At 46.0% G+C, this 20819-nt stretch overlaps 1 long non-coding RNA gene across 1 annotated transcript in view; it reads right to left on the reverse strand.

Moving 5' to 3' along the window:
- Positions 1-4418, reverse strand: part of LOC136748862 (uncharacterized) — a 34671-nt gene extending 30253 nt beyond the window's left edge. Inside the window, exons 1-2 of the long non-coding RNA XR_010816637.1 lie at positions 3616-4418; positions 1593-1682 (exon numbers count right to left, since the gene is read on the reverse strand). This is a non-coding gene — a long non-coding RNA (uncharacterized LOC136748862). The remainder of the gene's footprint in view (positions 1-1592; positions 1683-3615) is intronic.
- Between the last annotated feature and the right edge of the window lie 16401 nt (positions 4419-20819).

Raw genomic sequence — 20819 nt, forward strand, 5'->3', positions numbered from 1 at the left:
TCGTCACCCCTGGGTTCTGCGCCAGCGTGGATATCAAATTCAAATGTACGACACTTTAACATTTTTTTGTCACTAATTCGTAGTAGTATATGAAACATGTGCCGTGTGGCGATAGTCCCGTTGCAACCCTGTCCGACTAACGGGGAGTGAGTGTTTAAAGTCGCTGGGCCTTACAGATGTGCCCAAGATCACAAGAGCCGCGCGTAATAACGCGGGCCGAGAATCACTGAATCGATAAATGCATTCACATAAAATTATTATTAAACACGAAGTCTTTCATCACAGCCTCGACTGTCCATCGCTCACACTCTCACAAGGAAAATCAAATCAGCCTGCTGGATTAGTAGTAGTAGTAGTAGTAGTAGTAGTAGTAGTAGCCGCCTATTATTAGTATTCTTGTTGTTAAGGTACTATTATTAACGATATTTGGATAATTGTCGAGAAAGTAAGTCACCTCTTGATAAAATCGCCCAGACAAATGAATAAATACAATTAAAATAGAGAAAACACACACACACACGTATAGCCTATGGATAGATATATGGTGTAAGAGAGAGAAGGGGGCGAAGGGGGAGAGAGAATGCTATGATCTTTTAAGACTATATAGATGTCGTTACGCAATAATAATCATCATCATGAAAGGCGATTTACAGGGTTTACAGGAGTACAATACGATCAATATACAATATTATATTTGCAACATAACACTGAATTACAGAAGTGCGTTTCTATGTATACAAAGCGTAACGGGTATGCATTAATAATAATAATGATAAGAGGTCAGTGGAGTTATCAGAGGGCTCGGCTGTGCTGTTTTGTGTTGTTGTTGTTGTTGTTGTTGTTGTTTTTGGGGGGCTATCTTCCACCTGTCTTTAGGTCATATCAAAGACACCGAGAGAGGCTTCGCACATTTCGGATCAAGATACAGACAGCGTGGGACCACGGGAGTTTTCCAATAACCGACGTGATTGATCTAAGATATGAACGCCTCCAGGTGGCAGAGGGGGCAGTCTATTATTGTGGCACAGTATAAGATAAAGCTACAACCCGGGTATAAAGGGAATGATAGACTTGGTGGCTGTCCTCCCCCGGACACGCGTGGATATCAGCAGTGGAGCAGCCCCGTCCCGGCACTGGCGTTTCAAACAGCACCGTCTCCATCTGCGCCTCTGCGGGGCGAGCGCTGTAGTGCGTGTTTAAAATAAACCCAACAAATACATAAACCCGGTATGCTACTGCTATGAAACTGCATGAATTCAGTCGGCTGCCAATATACACACAGGAGAGCATGGGCACACTCCGGCAGACACCAGAAAAGCAAGCATAAGGACATAACATAGTTTTCTGACTAACTGGGAGAATGTGTTAGAAATACCAACGCGAGGACCGATTTACTGAATGCAGAAAGTACAATAATAAGCAAAATAATCAAGTATTTGCTTTGTTGACTGGTTGACTTCAAGGAGAGTGACGGAGGGGAAATAGGGGAAGCCCACCCCTGCATCTTCCCCAGGCTTCCCCCTCAAACACACACTCGCCCCCACACCGACCCACGCCGCCCAGCAGACCATTGAAGTTCAGGGCTTCCTTACCGTAAACCCCTTGTCCTCTCGCATACGGGTGGATGACAGAAAACAATAAAATCCAGAAAAGCTCCATCTTCAGCTCTGATGCCTCATAACCTGGGGGAAGAAGAAAGGCAGTCTCAGGGTAGTTCCAAGAAGGGAACGATTCTGGCAGAAGCGGCCGGGGTGTGGGAGCTCTAACTCGGCAAGCAACGTGAAGGCGTTCCGCTGGAGTGCACTGTGAAGTGAACTGGGCAACGTGGGCTGTGCGATGTGTGCTTTAACAGGGAGATGCTTGCTAATGCCGATCTGGAGAATGGTCCTTTATTTTCGTTGCAGATGATTAAACCGTGAATTGTAATTCACACTCATTTGTTTCTATTCGCAAATTGTTAATCTGGGGCGACACACAACAATTCACTTGGAGACGCTGGATTAGCGGCCGATTACGCCGGTGTGCCCGCCGCACGGCATACAGTGCTGCCCAGATCTGAAGCAGTGCTTTGGGCCGGTTTGCCCGAGGGACAGAGACTGACAGGTGGCCATTCATCTCTGTGTAATATCGCCGGTCCCAGGTGTAGGGTTTGTGGAGGACAGCTGTGCCCAGGAAATACCTGAGGTGCCCGGGCAACATCGTGCACGACTCAGTCTCCCTCCCAGAGCAGCGCTTTGCACTTTGTATATATATATATATATAGTTGGAGTAGTATTGTTTTAATCCCTCGCCGTGCATTGTTGTGCAAAGCGCCGCTCTGGGAGGGAGACTGAGTCGTGCACGATGTTGCCCGGGCACCTCAGGTATTTCCTGGGCACAGCTGTCCTCCACACACAGCTGTCTTATTTTTTCCAGATCTGTGTGTGTGTATATATATATATATATACACACACACAGATCTGGAAAAAATAACTGCACATTTGTCTTAAATCAGCATCTCTACATGTATGGCAGTCATTCCATTCCATTCATATTTTTATTAGGATGTTGGGAGAAATGTTGTCAGTAGTTTATAGAATAAAACAAAAATGTTCATTTCACCCAACACATACCTATAAATAGTAAAACCAGAGAAACTGATAATTTTGCAGTGGTCTTTTTTTTTTTTTTTACAGAGCTTTATACACATATATATAGGCTATATATTAACCACAGCTCTACATCAATTGTATTTAGGCTAATGTAAAGTAACAGTTTAGATCTACAGATAGATCAGGAAGATAGATCACATTTCAATAAAATGTCAATACAATTGGATCGAAATGCTGTATAGATAGTATGTCAGTAACAAATGTAAAACTAAGATAGCATTTTATTTTAAGGTGAACTGATATATAGATATAGACGAGCCCGGGGGGTAGCGATACGGAGATACTACTGGCGAACTATACATAGACAGATGCGTATCTAAAGATAGACAGAGCCTGTGACTGCGCGGCACTAACCCACTCACAGGGAGAAAGCGAAGGACGTGTACAATGCCAGGGATGACGGCACAGAGCCGCCGCGCTGCCCCTCTGCGCCCTCTCTCCGCCAGCGCACATTTCGGAAACAGGGCACAGTTTCCGGCCGGCCAGGGTGTCGGGCTAAGCGGCTGAGTGCCACTTTTGGGCCGGCAGCTACAGGGAAGCTCGTCTCCACGGGTCTGCTGAAACTTTCACTGACTGTCCTCCTTTATTAAAATAGCCAGGGTGACATCTAGTGTGCGGGCACACACACACACACACACACACACACACACACACACACACACACATATATATAGTGTGTATATGTGTATATGTGTGTGTATAAGCATACAGCATCCCGTCTCAGTTTTAGTTTCGTACTGTTTAGTTAACTTTGTTTTCATGTTGATTCTAATTTAATATTTAATTATTCGTTACAGTACAATAAATAGAGAGAAAGACAGATAGACAAATCGACAGATAAACAGATAGATAAATAGACAGACAGATACATACATAACTCCCAATCTGGACAGAGTTATACATGTCTGTGTTGGGGGGGTGGGGGGGGGAATGTGGCGAAAGGTAGTTTGTAGTAAAAAGTTACCTTGTCCAGAGGTAGTCGGCGGGACACCTCAACTGAAGTATCCCAGTGCTGCCCAGACTGGGCGACCCTGCCGCTGTTTTCTCACTCCCCTCACTTCAGAGAAAAACTCCGCAGAAGCAGTCCAAAAAACATGGCAAATCAGGTATCCTTCTCTTCAAATCTCCTTATCGCTCCCGGAGAATTAATCCCATTCAGTTCCCACTGAGCGACCACCGTCTCCGCTCCCTTTCCCAGGAAAGACTTCTCTGCGCCCGTTTATATAGACGTGTAGGGATCAGTTTTGGCTGTGAATAATCCAGCTCGCCGAACCATGCACCAAGTCGGAGCCGCCGGGTGCCCACCTTTGACTGGCAGCCTGAGTGACTGGCACTCTCGCCGCCAGCGACGGACAACTTCCTCCACTGTCCCCTCTCCCTCTCCGGCTCTGTCTCTGTCTGTCCACTGATATTTCTGATACTTCTGGTGCCACTTCCAGTCGCGCTCCTGCTCTCAGTGATGCGAAACAACATCCACCAGCGCCACGCAACTCCAGCCGGGTGTCTTTCTCTCCCTGCGGAACAGAGCGGTCTCCTGCGCCGTGCGGTCCCGTCGCCCCCTGTCCCCGGGTGCAGAGGGTGTTTTGGGGGCCGCTTGGTGCGCTCTGGTGCTCTTCAGAAACAGGTTTCCAGAGGCGCTGTCGGTCCCCTCTGCCTCCACTGAGCAACTGCGCGTCCGACTCGCTGGCTCAACTCAACTTAGCTGGTCCCTACTGTTGCGAGCGGTGTGTGTGTGTGTGAGAGAGAGAGAGAGAGGGAGAGAGGGAGGGAGAGGGGGAGAGGGGGTTGAGGGAGAGAGAGAACGCTTTAGGTTTTTTTTAATTGTTTTCTCTGGTCGGTGTGTTCTGCTGCGACTCCTCCGGTTGAGACAGCCAATTAAACGAGTGCAGCTGTACGCGGGCCAGCCTACAGAGCGCTCGCCCCGTCTCCCCGAGGACCAATTAAACAAGAAAGAGGCCGGGATAGCAAAGAAAAATCACAATCTCACAGACACACACACTGCCTCCCTGCCTCTCTCATACACACACTCTTTCTATCCCCTAAGCTCCGGCTCCAGGAATCTTTTTTTCTTTTTAACTACTGATTTTCACCACAAGGCGGCATGTTTTAGCCACTTTAAAATCTGCAGTATCTATCTATCTGTCTGTCTGTCTGTCTATCTGTCTGTCTGTTTATCTATCTATCTATATTTATATCTGTCTGTCTGTCTCAGTCAGGTCCGTCTGTTTATCAATCTAGGTAGACAGAATTTCATTAGCTACGCTGAAAATATGAATATTTAATTCTAATACGAATACAACACCTGCTTACCAATGTGTGGAACGGGACAACGGTAATGTGTATCTGGCCCATATACAATCATTTTACCACTACACCACTGGTCTCCGTGTATGTGTTTGTCAATGTCTATGTGTTGGTCAGTCTCTGTGTGTGCTAGCTTCTGCTTTACGAGTATACCGAATTAATTTTAAATAGTTTACAAATACAATAATTTGGGGTGACATCTAGTGTGTGCACAAAATCAAGCAAACTTTGTTGTATGAGACAGCTTCACTTTCCAACGTTTTTTATGTCTAGCTCAAAAGCTGTGAGAGGAGTAGCCTAAGTTATTTTCAGACAAGAAGAAAAAGAAAAAGAACAAGAATAGTTGGAATTCAGAGTATCTGAAGATTCTTTTCTGCGCAAGTCAGTGTATTAGTCACTCTGACAATCACAAGAGTAATAGAGGACAACAGTGTGTCATAGGGGCCTGTCATGATACGCCACACTACACTTAACTGTGTTTTTACCATGGTACAGTAAACTACACTTAACTGTGTTTTTACCATGGTACAGTAAACTACACTTAACTGTGTTTTTACCATGGTACAGTAAACTACACTTAACTGTGTTTTTACCATGGTACAGTAAACTACACTTAACTGTGTTTTTACCATGGTACAGTAAACTACACGTAACTGCTTTGGGAGGAGTACAGATGAGGATCAGTGCTATACACCATGCTGGACTGGGGCTGGGCTGGACTCCAGCACCCTGGACAGCGCCGCACTAGCATCATTGAGGGAGCTCACCTCCAGTCAGCATGTCTAAGCATCTGTTCACAGCACGGCTGCGGGGCCAGTCCAGCAGGGTTTATATCTCTGTGAATCATCAGTCACTCAGCACCTCGAAATCCGAGAGTAATTTTCATTAGCGAACACGGAGCAAGTTCAACATTAGAGATTACTCTAGGTGAGTCGGCTCAGAGCCAGCGCCAGTGATCAGTGTAAGAGGTGGGCTCCAGGTGCATGTGTTCAGCATTCAGTGTTCAGTGTTGAGTGTCACGGTCCGTGTCATTAGTCAGTGTTCAGTGTCACAGTCGGTGCCAGTGTTTGGTCTGACAGTGAGAGAGAGGGAGAGATGTACACTATGTGAGTGTGCTGGTTTGTAACTCACCTTTACAGCCTCCTGTAACACAACCCCAAAAAGTCATGAGTGGTGTTAACTAATGAAGCCCTACAATTGAATCAGCTGTGATCCTAGCCCATGACTCAGGGATTCAGACACACTCATAGCCTGGGATGAGTCTGAAAGGCGGGCAGGGTTCGAGGTCAAGCTGTGCTATTGAGTGCTGTGTTACAGAGCTCTGCTGGGCCGTGGCAGAGAGCTCTGTACAGTGCTGTGCTGTTCTGTGCCAGACAGACCAAGGCCAGTGCCTGGCCCTGTTGTGTCTCTGATGCTCCTGCCTCCTACAGAACAGAGCAGTATTTTGTGGAGCCTTGAATCAGTGTGTCCTTGCTGAAGTGGAGCTAGAATCCTCTCTCTGGGCCAGAATCATAAAGCACCGCTGCCCTGCGGTTGTATATTCACTGGACTGTCTAAAAATTCAAAAGAAAAACACACGCAGACGCGCACACAGTTCTTAATGATGCAGAATCAGAAGGAGGCCTTTTAAAAAATTGCCTGCAAGGACTTTTAAGGATTTAAGTGACATCCTGAACCTTCAATCTTGCCTTATTAGGTAGAAGAATGGTGGAAACGGCTGATGCATATGGAAGTGTGTGGAGACAGTGTGTGTGGTGGGGGGGGGGGCAGGGTTTGAACGTGCTCAGTGTGAGAGATCTAGATTAGTGTCAGTGTCCAGTGCTGAGTGTCAGGGATAGGTCGCAGGTGGGAGGGTTCAATATTAATGTTCAGAATTAAAGATTAAACTATGTGAGTGTGTTCAATGACAGTGTCAGTGTTCAGCATGAGAAATGTATGGCCAGTGTCATGGCTAGTGTCCGTGTTCAGTGTCCCAGTCGGTGTCAGTGTTCAGAGAGATGTAATCTAAGTGAGTATGCTGCGACACACTGTAGAAACCAGGTCTGTGACCCTGCCTGAGATGAATCTACTGCCCCTGTCTCATAGAATCCAGCAGCCAGGCACAGCATCTCTGGGTCGGCCTGAGAGCCCAAGCAAGAGGTGAAGCTGGAGTCTCCAGGAGCGCACGTCTGGCTCTGGTTAAAGCAGGGCCCCGTTATCTCGACAGCTCCTGCAGCGGACGACTGTTTTTCCTGGCGCATCATTATCACCAGACCCTCCCGCTCCTGCTCAACAGCGAAAGCAATTGATCTTGATTACAATTAATAGCTTTCTCCGACGTTTTAATTAAGAGGCTGCATCAGCTCAAGGCAGGTAGATAAACACACACCCATACACGCACACGCACACACACACACACACACACACACACACACACACACACACAGACTGAAAAAACTGAAGACAAACAGGTCTTAAGTATCTCCTGTAACAGCAGAGCCTCCCGCCCTCCTCCAGCTCAGTACGGCTGGTTAGAGAATGGCACTGTGGACAAGACCTGTACTGCTTGGTACGGAAACAGTAATTAACACTGAAACTCAGAGTCACTTGTATACGAAGCCTTTATTAAAGAGAATAATGGACCTCGCATTTAATAACAAGTAATTAATCATCAGCAGAAGTCAGGTACTGCCAGGCTATTGACATCCTCGATCTACTGTGGGTATGAGCTCAGGCGAACAGCTCTGTGCCAGGCAACGCACTGTTTCTGTTTCGTTTTTAATTGAGGTTTGTTTTATTGTTTTGGGGGGTGATTTTGAAAAGAAATCTATTATTATTCAATGTCAATCTGCGGTTGTTAAGCACTACCTCAAGAGGCATCAGCGAGAGAATGGCTGTAATTGTCCCTCATTGGAAAGGGATGTTTTATAATAAGCCAGTAATTGATGTGTTGATTACTGCATTATTCTTTTGATCAGTTTCAGTGGAGCATGCTGATTAATGGCTTTGCAAATCGGACTGTGGCTTATTCAGATTCTCGTGTGGATGTAGCTAATAACATTTACATTACCAATACAATATACATTTATATAGATCTTATAGTCCGGGACTGAACTCCACACAGTGTATCAGAATCCAAATGCCAGCTCCAATGGAGAAGTTTTTGACCTGAGACTTTATAACATGTAGAGTCAGGCAAGAACAGGCAACAACTACAGGAATGGGATTTCCAGTTTTAATCTGTATAGCAGGTTAATTACAATCAGGATCACAGACTCCCCCAACAATGGCAATGGCTGCTTCCCACACATCACTCAGGAGCCACTGTAGTGATAATGGCTGGGACAGGTGGCACGTGTCCACTTCTTCAGACCGGCTACTGATGGGAAATGGAGAGCCCCCTGCTTAACCCGTCCAGCTCCTATCAGCGTGGATGAAAGTCTGTCTCCTTTACCTCCGCAGTCATAACGAGTGTAATTTGAGGGGGGGATCATTTACCAAGCTTTTAAGGCTTTTAAGAAGTCATGTTTCAAGCAGCAGTGCATCGGTGTCAGTCTGGCACAGCGCTGATTTATTGAGTGCTGTCCTGACTGCCTGGCTGTGGGGGCCGGCGACCTATACTGATACGCAGTTGTAATTGGAATGGTATCCGGTGATGCATTGACATTACTAAATGCTGTTCATTAAAAATCCCTGAACACTTATCCATCCATGATGAGATCTTTGGAGTTTGCGGGACACAGATTCAGGCCAGAGAAGGAACTGGGAAGATGTTCATGGCGTGGCCTTGGGAGATGGACACAGGCCGGTTTGAGGTTTGAGGTTGTGGTCGGTTCAAAGGTGAACCATCTGCCATCTGAGACAGAGGGGTGGTGTGGTGCAGTGTGTGTGTGTGTGTGTGTGTGTGTGTGTGTGTGTGTGTACTGTTCTGTCCTGGTAGGACACCTAAGTACATGTGTGGTACAACTATGGGATACACCCGAGGAAAACGACTCAATTATTGTGCAAATTGACTCAAACTCAGAGGTACAGTACCTACACTAAGACACAAAGCAGGGGGCTGAGGCACAGACAGACACACAGACACAGCACCGTTCTACAGCCAATAATCTGTACCCCACCCACACACACACTCACGCACACACACACATGGAGGGGGGTTACTGGCAAAGGACAGCCGCGTTGTCTCCTGCGATAATAATAATTGCAGAGAGATGTTGTGAACGGAGGCAATTTTTCATCCAGTAATTGGTGCCCAGCATAATGTCCCAGCATTCGATATTTCATAACCTGCACAGGGCCGCATATCAGAGGCTGCACAAAGGCCCGAGCCAGGAATCTACACTGGCGGAGCGTCGTTAGGAGCGGGAGGTAATGGGCTGTATTGATCACTGCAGCCTGTCCCCCCCCCAACCAGGGACTGCCAATTTCCTATTTAAAACAACACTGATCCTCATTAAAGCTGAGCAGAGAGAGAGAGAGAGAGAGAGAGAGAGAGAGAGAGGGGGGAATGGAGTTGGGGGGGTGGGGGGTGAGGGCCTCACACACACCACAGGGACAGAGCTAAATTAAGGAGTTTAGTCTTAATGAAACCATTTAGAGATGGGAGCTGAGAGGGATCAGACTCCTGCTGGGGAGTGGAGGAGGAGAGCGAGCAGGAGGTGGGGTAAGAACAGAATTTCAGTTTTCTATCTCCTTTTTGCTTTGCTCTCCATGTCTTTATTTCTCTTTCTCTCTCTCCCATCTTCTCTGCCTCTGCCTCTACCGTTGTCACACCATAAAGCATTCTTTCTGTCCTTCTCTACCTCTGGTCCTCTCCATCTGCCTCTCTCCCTCTTTCCCCTATTAAGCCATCTCCCCCCTTCTCAGCCTCTCCTCCTCCCTTCACCTCTCTTGCTTGTCCACACTCTATCCTTCACTCTTTTCTCCTTGTCCATCTCTGCTCCCTCTCTCTCTCTCTCTCTCTCTCTCTCTCTCTCTCTCTCTCTCTGTCTGTCCCTCAGCTCAGCCCATCTTCTACAGTAGTGCAGTGTGGAATAACAGGCTCGGCACGCCGGCTCTCCTCATTTCCCACTGTCACTCTCTCCTCTTCTATGGAGTTCCTATGGCATCAGCAACAGCAACGACAGACACACAAATAACAATAGTGTCTTTCGTGTGTACACTGCCTTGTCTCAGCAAAGCCCCTCAAGGATTCTTTATTAATAAAATACAGGCAAACCTGTTAAGGCAAACACACAACATAGAATGGGGTCTCTATAAATACATTAACATCATGTAGCTCTGATTACATCTTTTCCTCGCATTGTAAAGTGTATTGTGCTTTTCTGCACTGTGTAACTCAGTATAGGCCCTGTCTGTGTATGCCATGTTGTAGCCCTGGACAGAGGCATCAGTCACACAAGTAATAATAAGACTGTAGCAAATGATCATTACAATCATATAGACATTGCGATACAAGCCTTAAAAAATGACTTTGGCTTCCACGTAAGAAAAGCTAAATCGACTAAAATCAATTCATATAGATGAATGGGGAAGATCTATAAAGTTTTTACAAATAATAATAATAGTATTTGTGGTAATAACAGCAAGAGTAATGGTCACAGGAATGTAATGCATTCAGCTGTCAATAGAAGGCAGATTCAAAATTCTTTTCATTCCTTATTAAAGATTATATATTGAACTGGTTGAATTATCGATTAGTGTCAGTGAAAATAGCTGGGCAGAAGGAGCATTGTCCGCAACTGGAAACTGGTGGTTAAGTGCAACGTATTGAGTTTGTTTTCTTTCATTAATTGTGTCTCATTGGAGCAAGTGTGTGGGTTGGGCAGTTATGTTTCTAATTCAGCCCTGTGACGTTGAGGCAGTGAGCTTTTCAACAGGTTCCAGTGAGAAGGGGAAGCAAGGGCTCAAGGGTCCATAAATAAGACCATGGCCTCTACAACAAGCAGAGGAGTCTGTTCCAGACCTCCACCACTGTCTGTGTGAACAAGTGTCTCCCGTGTTCCGTTCCCAATGCCTTTAAACTCACTTTCTGGGAGGGTTGTGCTAGAACTGAACTCAGACCCTCCCCTGAGGCCCCTCTCAAGACTGTCCGCCGTGATAAACTAGCCCAGTTATATTGCACTTAAACTGATTTGCTTTACTTTTGCTGTGGTTCCCTCCAGTTTTATACCTCTGTACCACCCAAGTGAAGGGTGATACTGTGATTTACTGCCCTGAAGGCGTACAGCAGCTGTGCAAGGCTGCCCTTGTTAAGCTCCCTTTACCTTGGTAAATCATCGTCGTTAACGTCTGGCACGAACAGAGAACCTGGCCGACACCTGTGACCTTGCACAGAGAGGGGGATCGCCAGGGAAATGCATCTCTCTCGCCTTCTCTCTTTGTCTCTGAAATAAACTCTGATAGATTGATTGGCTGTTTTAGTGTCTGGTTGGTGGTTGATTGAATTAAGTGCTGCAGGAAAACCGCACGCTTTACAAAAGCAAAGCTGGAGACAGAGGGAGGTGGGAGATAGAGAGAGAGGGCAGCAGGAGGAGTGGAGACAGATGGAGGAGAGTTTGGGTTGGGGCGATTTATAAGTTAATTTAACCCAACTTGGAGGTGAGTCTCTCTATGCACGCAGTCAGAGGCACACAGTCCCAAATTAGTGACAAACTCACCACACAACATCACACTGCACTACAATACTACAGTAAATGACTGCTCTCAAAAAGCGTGGCTTTTGAGCACTAAGTCTCAAGTCTAGTAAATTGACGTCAATGCTACGGGTTCATGTACCAACTGGGCCCTGCTAATTACAGGCTCGGCGACTCAGCTCTCTGGGATCCAGACACAGCTCCTACAGGGAACACCTCCAGACAATGAGAGGAGGCAGAGTGTTGAGGCACGCTCTTAACACGCTGCTGGATCATCTGTTTCTGAGTACAGCCACACAAAAGCGCTGAAAGGCAAGTGGAGGGAGAAACTGCTGGATGCAGCACTTACAGCTTTGTGTCTGTGCCTTGAGAGAGAGCGTTTCTGAATGTTGGTGACTGAACGCCCTCTCCTTCACTTTTTCCCTTCTCTCTCTCTATCTCACAACCTGTTGCTAACAACAACAGGCTAACCTATAACATCAGGCTGTAGGGGAGTGGTCTTCTCTCTTCTAAAGTGCTGACAGCGGGTCTGTATTTTACTGATTCACACACGTTTAAGAACAGGACAAGATTAGTGTCAGGTGGCATCAGCACATGGATCAAACTGAAGCACTTAAATGCAGTGACTTTTCCCTAATTAACAAACTGACTTCACTGTGCTGAAAATTAACAAGAAAACTAAGTGGAAACTTTGTCTTTATGCAACTGGACACAGAACCACAGAACAGAGCTCAAAAGTGCTCCATTGGTGGTCTGAGGAAAACCCACACCTGATCAGACAGGCACAGGGAATTATTAACTTATTCATCCCTTTAATCTGTGGTGACTTGCATGGGTACAACTGGGCTTTCACTGGACCAATCTGTCTGAAGAGTCTTGCTCAAGGGTACAGGATCCCTATATGAAACAAATGTATATTGTTAATAATTGGTAGATGATGTATGATCCTTATATCTTGCATATATAAATACCCCCCACCCCCCCTCTGTCTATTTAAAATGCATGGGATATATTTCAAATATATATTTTTTAACTCCACACAAGGAGTCAAACCATAATCTGCTCCACCTCAGCCCAGCACATTGCCTCCTCAGCAACTGATCCAGACTGGCAGAGTTGAATTCAATGGGCGTGTACCCCTTAGGTGGGCTACCAAGACCATGCATGCTGCAGTTTTATTTGTGCGGCGATTATGCTGTGATATATATAGAGGTATATTGAAGCTGTAAAGTTTATATTGATGTTACATGTGAGGCTGTTTTCTTTCTCTCTCTCTCTCTGTCTCTCTCTCTCTCTCTCTCTCTCTCTCTCTCTCTCTCTCTCTCTCTCTCTCTCTCTCCCCCTCACATATGTGACACACACACACACACGCACGCACACTCATCCTCTCTCTCTCCCTCTCTCACACTGTCTATCTCTTTCTCTGTGATTTTAATTCAATTCAAAGGTGCTTTATTGACAGGACTAAAATTAGAAGTACTGCCAGACCAATCCCACAGTGCGTCATTACTCTGGTAAGCTGTGTAATCTCTGTCTGTCTCTCTCTCCATTTCCCTCTTTCACCACCCCTCCCTTATCACTCTCTAGCCCTTCTCACAAAATCGCACTGTGTCTTTATTCATTTTAAGGACGTGTAATCTCTGTCTTCCTCTCCTTCCCCTTGCGCTGCCAGTCCCTCTCTCTCTGTCTCACCCTTCTCTCTTCCCTCTTTCCCTCTCGCTGACACAGAACTGTCCCTCTTGTGCTATATTTTTTCAACAGCAGGATTTGGGATCACAGTAAACTGAGAAAACCACAGAATCGAACATTCTCTAATGTTTGTCCACAATATTAAATAGCAATATCACCTATATGCTGAACATATATGGCAAACATATTGGCTTGTACAGCACAAGGACACCTGGGTTTGTTCTCTGTATATTGCAGTATATTATATATGTGTGTGTGTGTGTGTGTGTGTTTCTTTCACAAAGAGAGTAATTGCAAGTCTACAAAAAGATACACTAGAAATATAAACTTAACAATAAACAGACAATGTATATCTATATAATACATAAGGGGAATTTTCCTTTCTTTTGTTTCCATTCCATAATATCACTTGAGATTCCAGCAGAGCCTTCCTCCAGCAGATAAGACAGGGAGAAGACCTTCCCCACACCCATGGCTTGGTTGAAAATGCTGGAGTAAATCAATAGGAGTAAATCAATAGGAAGTCAATGGGGTTTTTGCGCCTGCATACTTTTTGAAATCTAGCCATCTGCATCTTCATTCCCCCACATAACTCCAACCAGCACACAGCGGGTCAATTTCCTGTGCATGTCTCTGGTGGTGAGTGCAGAGTTCAAGCCCAGCGATGGTCCAAGCCTGCTGGCGTGCCTGTTTCTGTGGGAGATGGCACGGCTCTTTTCACAGGCAGCAAAAAATCTAAAACTCGCAACATGGTCAGGGAGACGGAGAGATGAAAAATGCTGTGACTCCAGTTCACTACCTAACTTCTTCCAATCAATAGTTGTTCATGAACATAAGCAACTGTGCAGTTACACATGTCTGCATGTGTGTGTGTGACATAACTACACAATACAGTCCCTGACTGTGAAGCAAAGCATGTGAAAGTATTTTTTTGATATGGGCGCTGGTCCATTATAGCTAACAGGGAACTATGGAGCAAGTGTAGTTTAGCGAGATGCCCTCCACGGGTGAAGCCCTATAAAATACATCTTATCCAGCTCTTTTAGCACAGTGGAAGAGCAGGTGCCTTGATCTCCGGCTGACCATTGTTGGAATCCCACTCTGACACCAACCAGCAGCTTCCGTAACACTCCCCAGACTGGCAGGGAAAAACTCCTCAACGTTTAATAAACCACAAAGCCATTTTCCACTCTGCTGTTGCACAGTCGTCTTGACTGTGGTTGGTCGCAGGCTGTGTGTTGTTTATGGACATGATTTGTTAAAGTCGTCCGGCTGCTTCTCCACTGCATGAGAAAATGCTGCCCTACACTCACTAACTCACTCCTGCCCCTCTTTGTCTGTGTTCAAAGGGAATTTCAAACAGCTGCCTCTTCATTATCTCTCTCTCTCTCTCTCTCTCCTCTTCCTGCTGTCTCTGTGTCCTCCACACATCCTCCCTGCAGCAACAAAATCAGCAAGAACTCTGCTTTTTTTGTAACCTCTCTTATTTGTTTTCTGAGATCATTGTAAAGCTGTATCGGTCCAGTGAGTTGAAATAAGTTGTAATATTATAGGATTTTATGCCAGTATGCCAAATTGTAGTAGTCAATTTTTGATCAAGGTCATTTTCTATTCCGGCACATTGTAACATGGTTGTGCAGACTGAAGAACTCTTAGTTAGACTATTACAGGCTGCTGAGATGTAACTGGGCTCAGAGTGTATGAGCTCATTATAGTGACATCATCCCTCTCTGAGCCTGGTGGAGTGTTCAAACCCCCCGGGTCAGCAGACCAGTCTGTTGGCAGAGTGGGTTTGTTGCTCTGTCTGAGACGGTGGTTCAAATTCAAGCATTGATCAAGTACAGTTAGAGTCCCTCCTGACAGTCTGAGGAGCCGAACTCTCCGTGTTAATTTCTCTGCTGCTCGTGGCTGGAGTTTGACTCATGCTGGCTAGAGGCTGAGACACGGATTAAGCTGTTTGCTTTTAATAATGGAGATAAGATGGAACTCCTTTTCTTTGCTTTATGAGCAAATGAAAGGCTGTCATTTCACTTGTTTAACTTACAGTAAATCTAATCAGGTATTTGAGTGAACAGATCTGTGGACACTTGGTGCTGCACAGTGCTTCTACCAACAAGTCACCAGCAATAAAGTCGCACACCTATTGATTTGATCTCTGGCACAGCCCAGAGTCAGGTACTGGACTCAAATATCTATGCATTGCTCCCCAGAACTTCACAACTGGACCCAACTGAACATCCAGTGGCTGAGAAGCGCAACATCTTCATTTTGGAAAGCAGAAGGAAGCCAGGGTGTGGGAGACGAATAAACCCACAGCAGCAGGGTAAACCCCAGTTCTGTCCCCCAGCTGGGAGCATGTGTCCCTACCCATTTCTGCACAGTGTCCCCATGCGTACTGTTCTGCCCGCCATTAACAAAGTGCTCTCTTCGCCAGGGACTGAGAGACGTGGAGTGCCGGCTGCCGCTCTTTGTGTGCGAAGTTCTGTATTGTTCCGAGACTGAGAGCAGGAGCAGGCTAGTTAATGACTTTGGAGGGGAGAGTGTCCGTGTTGCATGATTCTTTTTTAATGCATTTTTATTTATGTAGCGAGGTTTCTAAGCAACAAATCAGTGCCTATATCTGCAAATCTTCACTCTCTTTCTCTCTTTCTCTTCCTCTCTCACTCCCTTTCTCTTCCTCTCACCTACTAATGCATATCATTCTATTATCCTATATCAGGATATACTTAGCCATCTAATTTAACAGACCGTGACAATATAAATATATTCTCAATTCTGTCCTGCTGGAGGTGTCTGAACAAGTCATGCACTTAAAAGTTTGTCTGCCTCAGGAAAAGTCAGAGACAGTTGGGCGCCACCACAGAGTTGGGTATAGTGGAAACTGCAGTCCCCTGTCTGCCATCATGGGAACCAACATGGCTGCATTTTCACTCTGATAGAAAATTATTTTTTTAAAGAAAATGTCATTCACTGTCAACTCTTAAAGGTGCTCTGAGATTCCTATGTGACACTGCCCCATCCACTTTGGTTCTTCCTCTGCTTGGCTCAGGCAGGTGACGTATCTCTCTGTGGCTCCATCGCTCAGCTCGGGACACACAATCACAATCAGAATGTCTGATGTTGCAGGTAGATTTCAGAGAGCTCGACTCCTCATTTTGGCGGCAATGGGGGTGGGGGGGGGAGGTGTTGCGCCGTAATTATAGCATCTGTCATGTCGGAGTTGCAGCAGGTGAAACTCTGCGCTGTTATTAGATACTTCGAAGAGAGGCAAAATGATGAACCGAATAATCAGCAAATCATAGGGAAATAACTGCGAAAGGCAGGAAAAGATCCCCACACTGAAATCAATCACACATACACACAGAGAGAGAGAGAGAGAGAGAGAGGGAGGCCAGATCAAAAGAGCAGAATTCCTGAGTCCTGAGTTGACATCCCCAGGAATCGGACTGCCACCGATGCTGAGGTGCTGCTGTAGGGGTAGAGGGTGGTTGGGGATTCATACAGACCAGACTATAACCTCCTTGTTGGATCTGACCCCAGGGTTAAGTCCCCTACTCTCCAGAAAATCACATTGGGAACTCTAATGTAATGTCTGGACTGAAAGACAGACAGCAAGACAAACAGCAAAAGAATAGACAGACAGATGATAACCAAGCAGACAAACAGACAGACAGTCATACAGACAGTGTCTCCTACTTCACAGATGGTTAGGGTAGCATAGGTTTTAGTTTAGTTTTGCTTTGTTTACTTTTATTTTTTTCTGTTCTGTTCTTCTTTTCTTTTTAGGATGTCTCACTTTGCCCAGCAACTATACTGGCTTTCACTCTGTGGCGTCTCGGTGTTGCTGTTGTCTTTGGGGGTCTCTCGCAGAGCCCCCTCCACCACGCACACTCCACTCACTGCCAATTAATTCCAAATCCTTTCCCAGGACTTTCGCATTGGACTGGAGTGGACTGCTTTTGTTGTCATTGTTGTTGTTGTTTTTGGAACCTGCACAGTGCATTCTGGGACAAAGACACAAATCTACTTTTATTTGATTAGATTTTTCTGCTTTTCGAAATGCATTTTTCAAAGTTTAGGTAACTTTCCTTTCAGAACCTGTATCTGCCATTGTTGGAGGGCGGGGGGTGCATCCTCTCTCTCCTCTCTCCCTCTCCCTCCCCCTCTCTGTCCCACTTTTCTCCACTTTCTCTCGTCTCTCCTCTCTCTTTCTATTGTCTGGCAGACTCACCGCAGGCTCAGGTAATGCAGAGGAAACAGCAGCAGCAGTATAAATCCTCTCTGTTCTGTTTCTCTCAGGGGCTCAAGAAGGTGGATTTGAGTTGTTCCAGCTGTTTTCTTCTTTTAAAAAATGGTTTCCTTTTTTCACCGAATGTGACAAATCAAAGAGCCCCAGCATTCCAGCTCAGTGTGGGGCCAGAGTGAAAATGTGTGTGGGGGGGTTGTTTTACTTTTATATTTAAAATATATATTCTTTTTAATGTAGTTCCCTACTTTCAAAAAGCCAAACTACAAATTGTTACAAACAGTATTTGCAGGACGTGAACAATTATTTTTTCTACGTGAGAGTGTGTGTGGTTATGAGGGTGTGTAAATCTTTGTCGATGTAGTTTGTGTGTGTGTGTGTGTGTGTGTCTGTTAGGTAGTGTGAGCAGGTGGGGGGGGCGGGATGTCATTCATGAAGTAGCCAATCAGGAACAGTAGCACAGTGGAGGTCAGGGAGGACTAGGCTGCATGTGTGTCTGACACAGGTGATAATTCAGCAGGTGTGAATGGATTATTATCAGTAGTATTACTAGGACAGTATTACTTCCCCTTCCTCTTCTCTGCATCCTCCCTCCCCACTATGCAGTTATTGCTTAGAGACCCTGATTCTGTGTCTGTGATGTGAGATTACAGCAATTAGCAATTAGGAATGGCCACCGGGAATTTATGTCTTTCCATCGTCACCTCTCGGAGATGTGATAGCGGAGGATGTCATTAGGAAATTTTATCACTGGCTGGTAATGGAATCCTGCGCGCCTGAGAAATTGTGTTGTCACTGATTCCTGACAGACGAGCCCGGGCGCACCGAGAGGTCTGCACCCCCAGCACACATCTCTGTCCCCCCGTCCCACCATCCGCTGTCTGCTCTCGGGGAGAAGGGAGTGAGGGGAGAGGAGCAAGGAGAGGGGAGATTGGAGAAAGAGTAGAGCAAAAATAGGAGAAAAGAAAAGAAAAGAGGAGAGGAGAGGGGAAAGGAGAGGAAAGAAAGGGCAGAGAGAGTGAGGGGATGAGTAGTGAGGACAGAGGAGAGGATAGGACATTGGAGAGTGGGATGAGAGCGGAGAGAGGACAGAAGGGGAGGGATAAGGGAGGAGAGGAGCAGCTGCCAGGCGAGAGAGAGGGGACAGGCAGCCCCTGCATCTGCCCTGATTACATCGTTACCGCTCTCGGGCCTCCGAATAAATTAGAAAATAAATCAGGGGCCGTGGCCGACAAGGTAGGGGAGAGGGGGGGGCATCTCTGTGCACAGGAGGAAGAAAAATAAAAAGGTGAAGAATCTGTGAAGAGATGTGGCTGTCGTCTTTGTGTGTTTGGGCGTCAGTCTCTCTCATTTTTTGTAATGATTGATGCCTTGTACTTCTCTGTATTTTTGCACTTATGTTGTAAGTCGCCCTGGATAAGGGCGTCTGCCAAGAAATAAAAATAATAATAATAATAATGTACCATATACAAAGACACAGGAGTGGAGAACAGGAAGACCAGACAGGGAAGAAAGAAATCCTCCTCATGGACACTGACACGCACACCATTTGAATTATACATTGCACTGTTTGGAATGCACTGGAAGGTGGAAGATGAAAGAGGGAGAGAGAGGAAGGAGAGAAGACAGGGAGAGAGGAAAGGGATGTGGTGGTAGAAGGAGATGGGAGGGGAGAGAGGAGAGAGCGTGAAAGGGGACAGAGAAAAGAGAGGGATAGTTGGGTAGAGAGAGATGAGAGACAAAAGAAGGAGAGAGGAGTTACTGAAAAGCTCCCCTATCTTGACATCTGAAACAAGGTAGCATTGTGTTATAACCTAGGGACCACACACACACACACACACACACACGCACACACACATACACATCATATTCAGACTCTAACTTTGCTGAAAACAAATAAAGCCTGACTTGATTTGTCAGCAGAAGTTATTTTTTTCTCCCTGAAAGCCCCACCTGCATCTTCCACCCAGCAGCACGCCGGCACTGTGGCCCAGCTGCCGAAGCAAGGCTGAGACTTAGATTTCTGCAAATTCATCTGTGCTCAGTGCAGTGACAAAGCACGCCCGGGCCATCACTCCCGCGCACTAACGAGCCAGGCTGCAGCGCTGGCCGTCCTCAGAGCTCGAAACAACCAATTTCAATAACAGAAATCAATACGAGGGATCAACAAGAGCGCTGCGGAAATGCACCAATCAATAGCATCTCTGGGTCAACCAGATGTCAGCAGCAGGCCCACATCAGCCAGCGCAGAGCCACACCTGGACTCCAACCTCCCTGGACCCCAAGCGACACAGAGAATATTGAGAGGTGGTGCCTAGGGAGCACGTATAGGCTTACATGGCATTGAACTTCATACACAGCCATCCTCCTTCAATACAGCATCCAGCCTGGGACAGGCAGGGAGGGTATTATAATGGGGATATATGGACAGTGGGCTTTCCTATCACTAGAGTTTTTAGTGTACAATTAAACAGTGCCTGCCCCCCATGGGAAATGCATACATTTACATACATATATGTACATATACAGTATATATATATACATAAACTTGAGCTTGAGGTGAGCTGGTCTGGGAAGCTTAATTGACTGATTGGCCAGCATGAGAATGCAGCACATCACTGCCTCATGTATGGTTGGCCAATTAGTCAATTATCCCCCTGGGCCAGCTGCACACCCTTTTTAAGGAGCCTCTACTGGTGGAAGATGGCTCTCTCCAGACACATTGTGAGGCAGTGGATGTGAGCATGTGTGGGTAAATAATGATTAAGTAATTGGGAGTGCCTGTTGGAACAAAAAACAGCACACTGTCTGATACCATTGGTTTAGAGTTTAGACACTGAATTAATGAAACTACTCCTGGGTTCCAGCTCACTATGTATATTGTATGTATGATTTCATATCTGGGATATATTTAGAATACAGTATGAATCTTTAATCATTATACAGGTTTTTCTGTATAAGTGTGCCTGATTTTTGTAGTGAATAGGGAGGTCACATCCTGTATAGTCCTGGTTGGCCTATAAGATGATTTTCCTGTGGTTACAGCAGTGGCACACCTCCACACCATTCACCCATATTTTTGTAAAACCCAAAACACTTTGCAACAACTGATGTAAGCACTTCTGTCCAGTAGCAATGGGCTCACAGGCTCTTGTTGAAGTTCAAGTAAAAGTGGACAAAGGGAAAGAAAATGTAATGAACTTTCAGGGGGGAGTGTGAGGCTGGGGGTTGTGTGTAGTGTGTGTGAGCTAGGGTGGATGAGTGTTACTGTTAGTGTGTGTGTGTGTGTGTGTGTGAGAGCAGCATGTCTGC

This window comes from Amia ocellicauda, chromosome 1, assembly GCF_036373705.1.
Source record: "Amia ocellicauda isolate fAmiCal2 chromosome 1, fAmiCal2.hap1, whole genome shotgun sequence".
NCBI classification, from domain to species: domain Eukaryota; kingdom Metazoa; phylum Chordata; class Actinopteri; order Amiiformes; family Amiidae; genus Amia; species Amia ocellicauda.